This window comes from Triticum aestivum, chromosome 7B, assembly GCF_018294505.1.
Source record: "Triticum aestivum cultivar Chinese Spring chromosome 7B, IWGSC CS RefSeq v2.1, whole genome shotgun sequence".
NCBI lineage: Eukaryota > Viridiplantae > Streptophyta > Magnoliopsida > Poales > Poaceae > Triticum > Triticum aestivum.
In genome coordinates this window covers 170575706-170592032 of record NC_057813.1, presented here as the reverse complement: position 1 = coordinate 170592032, position 16327 = coordinate 170575706, and positions in this window count along the sequence as shown.

Sequence of the window (16327 nt, the reverse complement as noted above, 5' to 3'; positions counted from 1 at the left end):
TGTTTCCATTCAAGTCATTTAATTCAACCGGTGCAATCTCTCTTCAAAATTATTTCAATGGTGTTTCTTTTGAGTGGGCCCTAACCCACAGGTCTTTTCCCAGGATCTTACCTGACTCTTCTAATTTTCCCGGAGCCATTCCTAATTCTTTTCAAAGTTTGACGTAAGAATGAATTTTCATCAGTCACATGCCTTCTCCAAGGTCGTTTTCAAATTCTTTTTATCTTTGGCTCAACCTTTCCTCTTTTAATTCTCCCGGAGTATCTCAACAATTCATGGTGGTGTTCTTTGTCGTCATTATCGGATTTTGAAGACCGAAGAAGAGTTTTACTCTAAATCTTATCCGTTTCTCTCAAAGATTCGTGATTCTAGCTTGATGTCATCCTCTCATAATTATTTTCGATTGTGAGAATTCTTTTCACCAATCCGGATCTATTCAAGAGTCTTTTCAGTTTGATTCCCCGGAGCACATCATCTCAGAATCATTCATTCCAGCCTTTAGCTCTTGTTATCCAAATCTAACCGGTGCATCATTCAAGTATTCTCTAATAAGCTCATGATCTCTTCGTTCACTTGTATCTAAATCCCCTCAAGTATATTCATTCGTTTTTCCAATTCTTCCTGGTGAATTGTGCCTTTGATACGTTCATTTTCAATTCTTACGGCGGTTTGTTCAAGATTTCTCTTCCTCCGTTATCATATCAAATATTCGTTGTTTCCAAATCCTACCGGTGGTTCCTTGAAGACCTTCACAAGTTTGCGCCATATCTATCTTGATCCTTTTTACGAGAATAAGTAGTATGCCAAATCTGTTGTTTGTCATCAATTTAAATTGGTGAAGGATACGCATACCGTAATTCTTATTATTGTTTCATCCGAGTGATCTAGTTTCTTCTTCCCAGAGTTGTTCATCATGTCACATTTCTCGGTTCGAGATGCTTCATCTTTTCTTTTCCGGAGTTCCAAGTTTTCCGCATTATCTCATCGCGAAGCTCCATCTAAATCATTGCAAGGCTTCACCTTGTGTTTTCAAATTCTCTTTCTTTTATCATCCTTTTATTACCGGAGTTCTTCATGGAAGATCTACATGGTGGTTCGTCAAGGATTCTATTCATTTTTCAATTGTTCTTCAAGTTTTCTCTCGAAGTTATGATCTGCTAAGCTTTACTCTAAAATAAACATGGTGCTCAACACATGTTTTGTTTTGAGGAGCTCAAGTATTCTTCATCTTGCATTCTGAAGTGCAATTCTTTCTACCTTATCTTTTGAGGTGGTGTTATGTCATTCTTGACAATTCGAGTTCGTGTTTGATGATTCACATGTTGTCAAGAATGAGGTATTTTAAACCCATCATTTTCTTCCTTGGAGTTATCCTGTGTCAGATTTCACCTAAAGCCTTTCCTTAAGGGATGTTGCTATTTGTGGTGCTTATCATTGATCCGAGTTTTCTCCTATCCTCACGGCAAAAGAAGTTTACATCTCTTCTTTGATCTCAAACAAGCAATTGTTTTTCGTTAGTGGCAGAATGTCATCTCATAGTCTTGCGATGTTTCCATAAGCCCACTACAAGCTTATTCTTTTTATTGTGGGTTTTCCAACAACCCCGTTGTAACCATCTTGGAAGGGTGCTTTCCAAGCTCATTTGTGGCACAAGTTGTCATTTTCTTCTCCGTCTCTTTATCCCAACAATCTAGCTTCTATTCTTTCTTCCGAAGGCATTGTGATGTTGTTCTCTTCACTCATCATCTTGTTTTGTCAAGATCATGTTCTTTTCCATGCTTATCCACTTAACCGGAGTGTTGTGTCTATCATTCTTCTTTTAACCGGAGTCTCATCCAAGTGCTTTCATTTTGCCAAGTTCATGTTCTATTCCTTCCATGTTCAACCGGAGTGCTGCCCGAATTCTTCCTCTCTCATCTTGTTGTAACAGGAGTGGTTTTGAACCCTATCTTGTCAATTAAACTCTTGATTCATGTCTTTGCAACCTTCAAGTTATCGTAATGTTCCTTGTTCATCTTTTCTAACGGATTGTTTGCAATCTCGTTCATCTCTAATTGCTCAACCTCTCAAGGTTCGTGGTTTCACTCATTGGTCGAAGAAGCAACTTAGTTTTACCGCTTATCTTCCTCTTCCTTTTCCCTCCGGTGCCATCCTAGATCTCGGGACGAGATCCTCTCGTAGTGGTGGAGTGTTGTAACGCCCCGGATACAACTTTCCATATTCGTAACTCCGACTATTGCCATTTCCGGCTATGTGATTTATTATTTCCTCCGTGGTTGGGTTTTTGTCTGTTGTCTTGCATTTTGTTCTTCTTATGCATCTCGTCTCATGTCATCATCTGCATTTCATCCGCATGTTTTTCAAAAACTTGCATCCATTCGTGTTCCGCCAGTTCTCTCCGTTGTCTGTTCTAAGCCCGACCACACTCGCACGCGCCCGCGGCACCTCCGAAATATTATTTTATAAGTGGCATAAAAATGTTCTCGGAATGGGTTGCAACTTGTCGTGTGGTCTTATTATAGTGTAGACAGGCCGCCTGTCAAGTTTCGTCGCATTCGGAGTCCGTTTGATACCCCAACCGTTAAAGTTACAGCCGCACTATAGCCGGTCTAGCGTCGGACGTTTTCGGTATCCGGAAGCTGCCACCGGGTCGCTCTGTTTCTCTCTCTTCTCAGCTCGAGGCATTCTACACAGCCCACCTGCAGACACCTAGTCCTCCTCTCTGTCCGGAGCGCACGATCGCGATCCGAGGGTCCGGAAACCCCTCCTAACCCCAACCCTAACCCCCTCCTTCTATAAATAGCAGCCCCCCTTGCCATTTTTGTCACCCTAACCTCCCTCCTTGATTTCCGTGCCTCCCCAATCATCAGCCGCCGCGTCCTTCCACCTTCTCCTCCGAATCCGGCGCGCCCCAAGCCCCCTCCGCCACTTGGCACTGCCCTATAGGCCAGCCGCCACCCGAGTCGTCGTCTGTAGCCTCCCAGGAGGCACCACGCGCCCCCAGCGTACCCCCCTGCCCGCCTCCAGCCGTCGCGGCCCTGGCAGGCCCATCTGGGGCCCGCCGAGCCCATCGGGGCCCGGACCGTGCCGCCCCTGCACCCCAAGCTCCAGATCGGGAGAGGAGCTCCCGATCCAGAGCCCCGCCGTGCCGGCGTCCCGCGTCGTCGTCGCCGATGGTCGCCGTCCTCGCCGGCGAGCGCCCTGCGCCCCATCTCCTCCTTCCCTCTCCTTCCTGTCCTTCTTCCTCCTCGTCCTCTCATCTTCTCTCTCTCCCTCGCAGGGCACCGCCGCCGCCTGGGATGCCAAGCGCCGCCGTCGGAGCCGAGCCTCGCCGCCGTGTAGATCGCCGCCCCGGCCTCCTCTTCACCTGATTCGGTTGAGGACCACCGGATCCGACCACCTGCGGCCCCGTCCCGGCCTTCCCGTGCCTGCCCTCGCCGGAGATGGCCCCTCCGCCGTTGCGCCCTGCATCGCCCCGATCCAGTCTCCCTTCCTCGCCGTTGACCGCGCCAAGGCCACGCTGCGTCGTGCCTGGGCCAGCGTGCCCCTCCTCCAGGCCCAGCGCGCCCCTCCTCCAGGCCCAGCGTGCACCGCACCCGCGTGGGCCTCCCCAGCTGCAGCCCCTGCGGCCCAGCTTCTTCCTCCACCGATTCGGCCTCAAAGGCCCATGGGTGAGCTCCCCACGGCCCCTCCTCTCTATTAGCCTAGTAGTGTAGCCAGATTTGGCCCATATAGTATTTTTTTCCTGCTGCTGCGTTTTTGTCATTTATCCAGTGATTAACAGATTTGCAGAAAACCCCTCAATATTCATGCATTTAATATCTCACAAACCGTGCATCGGATTAAAATGTTTAAACATGTAAATTGCTTAGAATTTTGTGTAGATTAATAATATGCCATTTTCATCCATGTTTAAAATGTTTAAATTGTTGTTTGCATTAATTTTGCTTAATGCCATGTTAAAATGATTTATTTCATAACTAATTAACCGTAACTCGGTTTTTAATAAACTTTATATGTAAATGGGGTGGAAAAATGCCTAGTTTAACATGGTGCACTTTGTTTTGTTGTTTAACAACATTAAAATTGTGATTAGGGCAGAACAGTACCAAATCCATAATCTGCATATGGGGATTTTCCGGAATTGTTGTTTGTTGTTTCCGGCCTCATTTAAACTTGTCTAGATAGGTAGTTTTTCATATGCTTCACCCCTTGCCATGTTTAATAACATTTAATATTGTTGGGTACAAAACCGAGAGAGAACTAAATAATTGATGTCGTGTTTCGTCAATATGCAACTCGTTGCATATTGATCTCCATTTAACTTGTAGTATTGTTTGTTTCACTTTGCCATGCCATGCCTCATTAAACCGGACATGCATCATACTTGTTTGTGCATCATGCCATGTTTATGCTTGTGCATTTACCATGTTGTTTGTTTCTTTCCGGTGTTGCTTCTTAGTTCCGGGAATGTTGCAATTGTGAGGATTCGTTCGACTACGTCCGTTCGTCTTCTTCATAGACTCGTTCTTCTTCCTAGCGGGATTTCAGGCAAGATGACCGCTACCCTGGATCTCACTACTATCATTGCTATGCCAGTTGTTTCGTTCTATCGCTATGCTGCACTACCTATCACCTGTTTATCAAGCCTCCCATATTGCCATGAACCTCTAACCTTTGACACATTTCCTATGCAAACCATTGTTTGGCTATGTTACCGCTTTGCTCAGCCCCTCTTATAGCGTTGCTAGTTGCAGGTGAAGTTGAAGATTGCTCCATGGTGGACAGGATTTTGGTTGGGATATCACAATATCTCTTATATTATTAATGCATCTATATACTTGGTAAAGGGTGGAAGACTCGGCCTTATGCCTAGTGTTTTGTTCCACTCTTGCCGCCCTAGTTTCCGTCATACCGGTGTTATGTTCGCGAATTTTGCGTTCCTTACGCGGTCGGGTGATTTATGGGACCCCCTTGACAGTTCGCTTTGAATAAAACTCCTCCAGCAAGGCCCAACCTTGGTTTTACCATTTGCCTCACCACCACCTATACCTTTCCCTTGGGTCGGCCAACCCGAGGGTCATCTTTATTTTAGCCCCCCCAGGCCAGTGCTTGTCTAAGTGTTGGTCCGAACCGAGCAGCCTGCGGGGCCACCTCGGGGCAACTCGAGGGCTGGTTTTACTCGTAGCTTGACTTATCCGGTGTTGCCCTGAGAACGAGATATGTGCAGCTCCTATCAGGATTGTCAGCGCATCGGGTGGCTTTGTTGGTCTTGTTTTACCATTGTCGAAATGTCTTGTAAACCGGGATTCCGAGTCTGATCGGGTCTTCCTGGGAGAAGGTCTATTCCTTCGTTGATCGCGAGAGCTTGTCATGGGCTAAGTTGGGACACCCCTGCAGGGTATAATCTTTCGAAAGCCGTGCCTGCGGTTATAGGCAGATGGGAATTTGTTAATGTCCGGTTGTAGATAACTTGACACCAGATCCGAATTAAAACGCATCAACCGCGTGTGTAGCTGTGATGGTCTCTTCTCGGCGGAGTCCGGGAAGTGAACACGGTTTCTGGGTTATGTTTGACGTAAGTAGGAGTTCAGGATCACTTCTTGATCATTGCTAGCTTCATGATCATTCCTTTTGCTCTCTTCTCGCTCTTATTTGCATATGTTAGCCACCATATATGCTTAGTCGCTGCTGCAGCCTCACCACTTTACCCCTTCCTTTCCCTTTAAGCTTTGCCAGTCTTGATACCCATGGTAATGGGATTGCTGAGTCCTCATGGCTCACAGCTTACTACAACAACAGTTGCAGGTACAGGTTTTGCGATGATCATGATGCGAGAGCGATGCTTGCTTGCATTGAGTTCTTCTTCTGCTTCTTCTTCGATCAGGGGATAGGTTCCAGGTCGGCAGCCTGGGCTAGCAGGGTGGATGTCGTTTGAGTTTCTGTTTATGTTTCATCCGTAGTCGGATGTTGCTCTTATGTATTGTGATGTTGTATTCGTGTGGCATTGTATGCCTTATGTATGTATCCCCATATATTATGTAGTGTTGATGTAATGATATCCACCTTGCAAAAGCATTTCAATATGCGGGTCTATCCTTGGTGGGACCTTCGAGTTCCTTTTGGATAGGGTCGCATATTGGGCGTGACAGAGCCATGCCTCATGGGCAAAATGATCAAGACTCCGTTCTCCGGAACAATGGAGTGAGCAACCAACTTACTGAAAATCATACATACTGATGTGTGTGGTCCAATGAGCGTTGAGGCTCGCAGAGGATATCGTTATGTTCTCACTCTCACTGATGACTTGAGTATATATGGGTATGTCTACTTGATGAAACACAAGTCTGAGACCTTTGAAAAGTTCAAGGAATTTCAGAATGAGGTAGAGAATCAACTTGACCGAAAAATAAAGTTCTTACGATCAGATCGTGGAGGTGAATATTTAAGTCACGAATTTGGTACGCACCGTCTAAATCCGTTGAGACGACACCGTATGAATTATGGTTTGGGAAGAAACCTAAGCTATCGTTTCTGAAAGTTTGGGGATGCGATGCTTATGTCAAGAAACTTCAACCTGAAAAGCTCAAACCCAAGTCGGAAAAATGCGTCTTCATAGGATACCCTAAGGAAACAATTGGGTATACCTTCTACCTTAGATCCAAAGGCAAGATCTTTGTTGCCAAGAACGGGTCCTTTCTGGAGAAAGAGTTTCTCTCAAGAGAAGTAAGTGGGAGGAAAGTGGAACTTAATGAAGTACTACCTCTTGAACCGGTAAGTAGCGCAGCTCAGGAAGATGTTCCTGTGGTGCCTACACCGACTAGAGAGGAAATTAATGATGATGATCAAGGTACTTCGGATCAAGTTGCTACTGAACTTCGTAGGTCCACAAGGACACGTTCCACACCAGAGTGGTATGGCAACCCTGTCCTGGAAATCATGTTGTTAGACAATGGTGAACCTTCGAACTATGAGGAAGCGATGGCGGGCCCAGATTACAACAAATGGCTTGAAGCCATGCAATCCGAGATAGAATCCATGTATGAAAACAAAGTATGGACTTTGACAGACTTGCCCGATGATCGGCGAGCGATAGAAAACAAATGGATCTTTAAGAAGAAGACGGACGCGGATGGTAATGTCACCATCTATAAAGCTCGACTTGTCGCTAAGGGTTATCGGCAAGTTCAAGGGGTTGACTACGATGAGACTTTCTCTCCCGTAGCGAAGTTGAAGTCCGTCTGAATCATGTTAGCAATTGCCGCATACTATGATTATGAGATATGGCAGATGGATGTCAAAACGGCATTCCTTAACGGTTATCTTAAGGAAGAACTGTAAATGATACAGCCGGAAGGTTTTGTCGACCCTGAGAATGCTAACAAGGTATGCAAGCTCCAGCGATCCATTTATGGGCTGGTGCAAGCATCTCGAAGTTGGAACATTCGCTTTGATGGGATGATCAAAGCATTTGGGTTTATGCAGACTTATGGAGAAGCCTGCGTTTACAAGAAAGTGAGTGGGAGCTCTGTAGCATTTCTCATATTATATGTAGATGACATACTTTTGATGGGAAATGATATAGAACTTTTGGACAACATTAAGGCCTACTTGAATAAGTGTTTTTCAATGAAGGACCTTGGATAAGCTGCTTACATACTAGGCATCAAGATCTATAGGGATAGATCGAGACGCCTCATAGGTCTTTCACAAAGCACATACCTTGATAAGATATTGAAGAAGTTCAATATGGATCAGTCCAAGAAAGGGTTCTTGCCTGTATTGCAAGGTGTGAGATTGAGCTCGGCTCAATGCCCAACCACGACAGAAGATAAAGAAGAGATGAGTGTCATCCCCTATGCCTCATCCATAGGGTCTATTATGTATGCCATGCTGTGTACCAGACCTGATGTAAACCTTGTCATAAGTTTGGTAGGAAGGTACCAAAGTAATCCCGGCAAGGAACACTGGACAACGGTCAAGAACATCATAAAGTACCTGAAAAGGACTAATGATATGTTTCCCGTTTATGGAGGTGACGAAGAGCTCGTCGTAAAGGGTTATGTCGATGCTAGCTTCGACACAAATCTGGATGACTCTAAGTCACAAACCGGATATGTGTATATTTTGAATGGTGGGGCAGTAAGCTGGTGCAGTTGCAAGCAAAGCGTCATGGCGGGATCTACATGTGAAGCAGAGTACATGGCAGCCTCGGAGGCAGCGCATGAAGCAATCTGGGTGAAGGAGTTCATCACCGACCTAGGAGTCATACCCAATGCGTCGGGGCCGATCAAACTCTTCTGGGACAACACTGGAGCTATTGCACTTGCCAAGGAGCCCAGGTTTCACAAGAAGACCAGGCACATCAAGCGTCGCTTCAACTCCATACGTGAAAATGTTCAAGATGGACAGGGCCGGCCCTGTGTTTCGGGAGGCCCTAGGCGAACTCGACGACATGGGCCCCTATGTCCTAAGTCCTAAGACAATATATATGTATGCGTGTGTTATATATATAACTTATTAAAAGTAACTTTCAATCGCACATCTTTAGTTTAAAATATGACTATAATAATTCAAATGACTCCATGGAGAACAATAATAACCAAATTCGAACCGACTCCATAAAAAACAATGGTACTAAAAAGATCGCAAAATAAAACTAACATGACATGATTACCTCAAATAAGAACGAAATTAGACTGACTCCATCGACAACAATAATACTTCAGTGCTTCAAAAAAAGTTTCTTCGGGCATTTCTTGATGCGAAGGAATTTATAGATCGGATGATTGGAACCCTAGACATGTTACATAGAATGACAAAAAAATTATAGATTGAATTAGAATACGTACATACTAAATAAAGAATAAATAAACTACTGAGATTGTCAAATTAAGGTTTGGGGATGGACAGGAACATGGATGCGTACTTCTTGACTTCGAGTCGGATGCGTACCTGTATAGGTATTGCCGTATTGCCGCGGTGCTGGATGTCGGATGCCGGATAGCCGGGCTACCGCCTGTCTGTCGGACTGCTGTGTGGTGGCGACGGCGAGCCGGCGAGGCGAGGGCGACGCGGCAAGGGCCAAGGGACAAGGCGCCGAGCGAGCGAGAAGGCCGACGGGCGGGCGAGGGCGACGAATCTACGAAGAAAACGTAGAAACGACCGTGAGTCACGGCGCCGCTTCGCCTTCGTGTATCCATCAGCTATCACTAGCTAGCTATATCTGGGCCGCCTAGCCCATCCTATTTTTTTAATTCTTTTGTAATTTTTTACTTGTTTTTGCTGGGCTATAGTATATGTATATACTCCATCATGTGCCCCCCTCGCCTGGGCCCTGAGCCGTTGCCCCGTCGCCCATGCCCCAGGGCCGGCCATGAAGATGGAGACATAGATATTTGTAAAGTACATACAGACCTGAATGTAGCAGAGCCGTTGACTAAACCTCTCCCTAGGGCAAAACATGATCAACACCAGAATTCCATGGGTGTTCGATTCATCACAAGTAACTAGATTATTGAACTCTGGTGCAAGTGGGAGACTGTTGAAAATATGCCCCAGAGGCAATAATAAAATGGTTATTATTATATTTCTTTATTCATGATAATTGTCTGTTATTCGTGCTATAATTGTATTATTCGGAAATCATAATACATGTGTGAATATATAGACCACAACATGTCCCTAGTGAGCCTCTAGTTGACTAGCTCATTGATCAACATATAGTCATGGTTTCCTGACTACGGACATTGGATGTCATTGATAACGGGATCACATCATTAGGAGAATGATGTGATGGACAAGACCTAAACCTAAGCATAGCTCAAAGATCATGTAGTTTGTTTAGCTAGAGATTTTCCAAATGTCAAGTATCATTTCCTTAGACCATGAGATTGTGCAACTCCCGGATACCGTAGGAGTTCTTTGGGTATGCCAAACATCACAACGTAACTGGGTGACTATAAAGGTGCACTACGGGTATCTCTGAAAGTGTGTTGGGTTGGCACGAATCGAGACTGGGATTTGTCACTCCGTATGATGGAGAGGTATCTCTGGGCCCACTCGGTAATGCATCATCATAATGAGCTCAATGTGACCAAGTGTCTGTTCACGGGATCATGCATTACGGTACGAGTAAAGTGACTTGCCGGTAACGAGATTAAACGAGGTATTGGGATACCGACGATCGAGTCTCGGGCATGTAACGTACCGATTGACAAAGGGAATTGTATACAGGGTTGATTGAATCCTCGACATCGTGGTTCATCCGATGATATCATTGAGGAGCATGTGGGAGCCAACATGGGTATCCAGATCCCGCTGTTGGTTATTGACCGGAGAGGCGTCTCGGTCATGTCTGCATGTCTCCCGAACCCGTAGGGTCTACACACTTAAGGTTCTGTGACGCTAGGGTTGTAGAGATATGAGTATGCAGTAAACCGAAAGTTGTTCGGAGTCCCGGATGAGATCCCGGATGTCATGAGGAGTTTCGGAATGGTCCGGAGGTAAAGAATTATATATAGGAAGTGAAGTTTCGGCCATCGGGAAAGTTTCGGGGGTTACCGTTATTGTACCGGGACCACCGGAAGGGTCCCGGGGGTCCACCGGGTGGGGCCACCTATCCCGGAGGGCCCCATGGGCTAAAGTGGGAGGGGAACCAGCCCCTGGTGGGCTGGTGCGCCCCCCTTGCCCCCCCTGCGCCTAGGGTTGGAAACCCTAGGGTGGAGGGCGCCTCCACTTGCCTTGGGGGGCAAGGCACCCCCTTGGCCGCTGCCCCCCCTAGGAGATCCCATCTCCTAGGGCCGGCGGCCCCCCTAGGGGCCCTATATAAAGAGGGGGGAGGGAGGGCAGCCGCACCCTTGCACTTGGTGCCTCCCTTCCCCCTTGCTACACCTCTCCCTCTCGCAGACCCTTGGCGAAGCCCTGCCGAGATCACTGCTGCATCCACCACCACGCCATCGTGCTGCTGGATCTTCATCAACCTCTCCTTCCCCCTTGTTGGATCAAGAAGGAGGAGATGTCTCGCTGACCGTACGTGTGTTGAACGCGGACGTGCCATCCGTTCGGCGCTAGGATCTCCGGTGATTTGGATCACGACGAGTACGACTCCCTCAACCCCGTTCTCTTGAACGCTTCCACTCAATTTACAAGGGTATGTAGATGCACTCCTCTCTCTCATTGCTAGATGAACTCATAGATTGATCTTGGTGAAACCGTAGGAAAAATTTTATTTTTCTGCAACGTTCCCCAACACTAAGAACTTGATTCATTAAGTGCATAAAGGTACTTGGTGCATTTGAGAGTCCAAATGGCATGACTAGCCATTCAAACAACCCTTCCTTCGTCTTGAAGGCGGTCTTCCATTCATCCCCGGGTCTTATACGGATTTGATGATATCCACTTCTTAAATCTAGCTTTGTGAACACTCTTGCTCCACTAAGCTGATCCAACATATCATCCAGACGGGGAATAGGGAATCTATACCTTACGGTGATCTTGTTAACGGCTCTACTGTCCGCACACATGCGCCAAGATCCATCTTTCTTTGGCGCGGGTTGGGCTGGTACAATACATGGGCTAATACTTTCTCGAATGTGCCCCTTTTGCAACAATTCCTCCACTTTCTCCTTCAATATATCATGCTCCTTTGGGCTCATTCGATAGTGTGGAAGATTAGGAAGACTTGCTCCCGAAATTAAGCCAATTCTATGTTGAATTCCTCTCATCGGTGGCAAGCCATGTGGCTCCCCAAGTATGTTCTGAAATTCTGCCAATAAACGTGCTGGAATTTCAACAACCATGTGCTCTTCTCCCTTTACAACAAGTGTAGCACACAAATCTTCCTCCTTCAAGTCTTCCATAAACTCATGAGAGGTATGGGAGATAGTTAACATAGTTTTCCCCTTCTCCTTAGAGGTATTACCTTTGGTTTTGTTTGGTAAGATAATGATCTTTCTCTTGTTCCAAATGAAAGAGTAAGAATTTTCCTTGCCCTTGTGTGTAGTATCCACATCAAATTGCCAAGGCCTCCCAAGAAGAACATGGCTGGCATCCATGTCAACCAATCACACAACACATTTGAGCGATAATGCTTACCCAAAGAAAGTGGCAGGTTGCATTGTTTGGTGATCCTCATATTCACTCCTTTCTTGATCCATCCAATAGTGTAGGGATTTGGATAATCATGGGTTTCAAGCTTTAAATGGTCCACCAACTTCTGGGAGATAACATTCTCGCAGCTGCAACTATCAATCACTAGTTTGCATACCTTGCCATTCACTGTGCATTTGCTCTCAAATATTTTCTTCCATTATGTGTCATCGAATTGTGGTGTGGAACATAGGACACGTTGGACCACATATACCACCTCTTCACCTTCTTCTTGACAAACCTCTTGTCCGTCTACATCTTCAGATTCATATTCTTCCTCACCGCTTTCACCATCATGGATAGTCGTGTTAACAAATTTCCTTAGTGGGCAACCGCTGGATATGTGTCCCTCTTTACCACATTTATAGCACTTTGGGCCTTCATTTGCCTTACCCTTGCCTAGTTTGCTTCGGGATGGGATGTTTTGTCTTTGGTGGAGTGGTCTTTTCTTCCACTCTATTAGGTTGGCTCCTAGATGAGCCTTCGGTATGAGGATATGGAGGATATGGAGCCTTACTTGTCTTTCTCATCCTCACAAACCTCTCAGCCTTTAAGGCTAGAGCTTGTACTTGATCAACAGACCAGATTTGTTGCATCATCAATCGATCTTGAATAGCATCATTGAGACCATTGATGTACCTTGCAACTTGTTGCTCTTCAGTTTCAGCAAGGTTGCACCTCACTTGTAGCCTTAGAAACTCCTCCGTGTAATCTGAAATAGTCCTATTTCCTTGAGCACAATTTGGAAATTGGATAAATAGGATCTGGTCATAATCAGCGGGCAAAAATCTCCCTTTCAAGATGCCTTTCATTTGTCGCCAAGTTCTAACACGAGGTTCTCCTCTCAGCATGCGCTCCTCTTGAACATGATGCCACCATGCACCGGCTCCTCCTTTCAGCTTGTATGCGACCAAAGGAACTCTACGATCTTCCGGAACCTCCATGACCTCAAAGAAAGTCTCCACTTCATATAACCAATCAAGGCACCCTTCAATGTCAACATTTCCATTAAAACTTGGGATCTCAGCTTTCACCTTGTATGTATCTCTTGCATATGTAGGGTTGGGTGCTCTCTGATATGCGTAGAGATTTGGTTCTTCAAGGGCATCATCATATTCTTCACCTTTAGAAGCCTCAACATAAATTGGCCTTCTTGAAGCACGTTGAACAACACGTTGTCGTGGCGGTCTTGCTCCAAGATTACCTCTCCTTCTTCCTTGATGAACATCTTCCTCTTCTTTAGATGAATCTCCATCATTGGTAGCAGGGGGACACCCTTTCTTATCATCTCAACGAGCTGGTCAAATCTCCTATTAAGATCTTCAAGCAGCTCTTTGATTTGTTGTTCAGCAGCATCCATCCTCTTTTCCTATTGCTCCATTACTTGCCGCAACTTGCTCTCGAAGAGGACATCAAGAACGATTATGGTTTAACGAGGCTCTAATACCACCTGAAGCAACACAAGGGTCGTGTAGGAGCAACTCCTCCTTGCTGCTACAGTGTGTACAACACAAGTGTTGAAGGAACAGCTTCAACGTGTTGTGCTAGATATCGCTCTAAAGGCGAATGTAGGCTGATAGGGCAGCAAGAGTTCAATCCAGAACTCCTAGGGCACAAGATCGACTCCAAGATCTTAGATAAGAATAACAAGTTCTATTATAGGTAGGTGTACATAGTCTGGGTCCAAAGTAGAGGTGAGGACCTCTATTTATAGGGCTTTGGGAAGCCTTCACATACTTCTACTTATAGCTGGAATACTCTAGAAACATTATTTAAGGTTCACCCTTCTACTCATAGCTACTCACAACTACAAGACTCTAGAAAACAGTAGGTAGGATAAAGAAAAGACAAGAAATACTAGACCACAATAGAAGTATCTAGAAGTAGCCAAACAAATTTGACATATGATTATATTTCCATGTTCCTCATCTATTGTTCCTCATCAGGAACCCTGCTGGTTTTGTTCCTTTTTGCATGTAGGAAGGCTAGGTTTTTGTAAAGGTGTTGTGGCTTCTTATTCGTTTAGTACTCTAGCTAGGTTCCAAGGAAGGGGCTCTTTGGAGCTACCTTATTGTGATATCTATTTTCCAAGTGCTGCTATGCTCGATGTCGAGTATAGCAGGCGCATGATTGAGCTCCGGGGAGGCCTGCACACGCACTTGCTGGATGATGACCTTAGGGCCATCATCGACAATACCTACTTGATGCGTTTATAGGCAGTACTTGTGCTATAAGAACACCTGGAGCATCTATTATGTCATAGATCCCCAACCACAAATTGTTGTTGTTGATGGTGGCGCACGATGTCTTTCAGAAAAAGAAGAAACTTCTCAGAATTCAAGGTTCATTCTTGCTTGAGATATTTGTTTCCCTCTGGATGACATGTTTCTCAGAATTCAAGTTAGCTGATACTTTGTAAAGTTCCTTGCCCACTTTTACATTTACACTTTCGGGAGGCATAGTCAAATGGTAGCATAAGAGAAACTAATTACATTTATTCACACAGTATGATTTGGACTTTTCACCTTTAGCATGCTAACAGTATTTTTAGGCCATTAACTAATTTTGTGTTAACCTTCATCTATAAGTTCGTTCCGAGAGTAAATTGATAGAACTCTTCAACCATTCTTGTGTCACTGTACAAATCAACTACTGTTCAGAGAAAATGCATTTGCGGCAGTGTTCTATATGCGAGCTTTAGATTTAGACATTTAGCACTTCACCCTTAAATTGATACTTTTAAGTTTTGCTATTCATCTCAAAGAATATAGTAGCCTGTGATATGGGATGTGGTCTGTATTTTGAACCAGTAATAGAAGTCTGAACATGTACATACTATGGGTCTTATTGTCTCTGCAGGAGGAAATATGAACTGTCCTGCACCTATGTTTTCTTGCTGAGAGAAGCTACACTGGTAAACTGCTATATAGTGCTATGCTTGTATGGAAAATGCTTTCTAGATGACATGTAAATTATCGCTAGACTCATGGGGATTTGACAGTTCCTGCTATGAGGAAACATGCAATTTTTCTTTGATCTCAATATAACTTAAGTAGTCTTTTATATGACGCTCCAGTAGCTGGAGTGGTGTGACCTATCCATTTTTGCGATATGGGTACTTGTGCTGCCAACATGTTAGACTACTTGAGCCATTATGTTCACTTGAAAAGAATATTACTAAAAGAAACAAGTGGTTTGGTGTCCTCGTCTTAGCCTGCCTTATTTCTATACATGTAGACGCTTTCAGAATTTATCTATACACTAGCTTCAGAGTATGGTACAATATGATCATGCTTATATATTAATCTAAACCACCAACTTGATTTCTTTTAACTTCCAAATTTTGGCCTACAATTGATTTAATCATAATTTGCCAATTTTCATTCTTAATTAGCTTGTGTAATTGCTGAACAGATAAACCGGGAAGCTTACTGTTTGTGTATTTACTGAAACTGAAAGTTTTGGAGCCAAAATTGACCGCAGTAATAGACTAGTTCCGTGTTTCTATAGGGACCATCATCCAGTAACCATTTTTCTTGTCATATTAAATTAATAAGAGAACTGAAACTGATGTATCGCAGAATTTTTCTAATGTTATGGCATTCGATTTTATGAATGCCGAGTACTCTTGTTCTAGGTGGTTTTTACGTGATGGGATCTTGAGTTTTAGAGTTCTACACAACCTTCGCATAAAAAATGAATTTCACACAAGCATGACACCGTGTTTGCCATACCATGTTGTGGTTGAGCGTTATTTACTAATATCTATCCAAAATCATGATATTAAATTTGTACGCTAATTTATGTAAATCCTATACGTAAAAGTTGGATGAACCGAGAATAATAGAAAAAATGCACATATATCGTGGATTTTAAATCTGATTAGCACATATGCCAGTACTTTATATTAGCTCCATTTGGATCATACACTCGCAGTTCAGTTTGGGTTCATACAGTGTGTATTCTCCAATTACTCTTGATGCCTGATGTGATTAAAAATGGATATTTTATTCCTATTGATTTACAGGTTATGCTGATGAAACTTTAGTCATCAAGGGTGTATCATATCTTGGCAACTTAGTGTTGTAACTGAATGTTCTTTTGCGTTCAAGCTAAAAAATGTTCATCTGCATTTATTTATCGTTAGTTCAGTATGAAGGAGCAAAGACCTACGTAA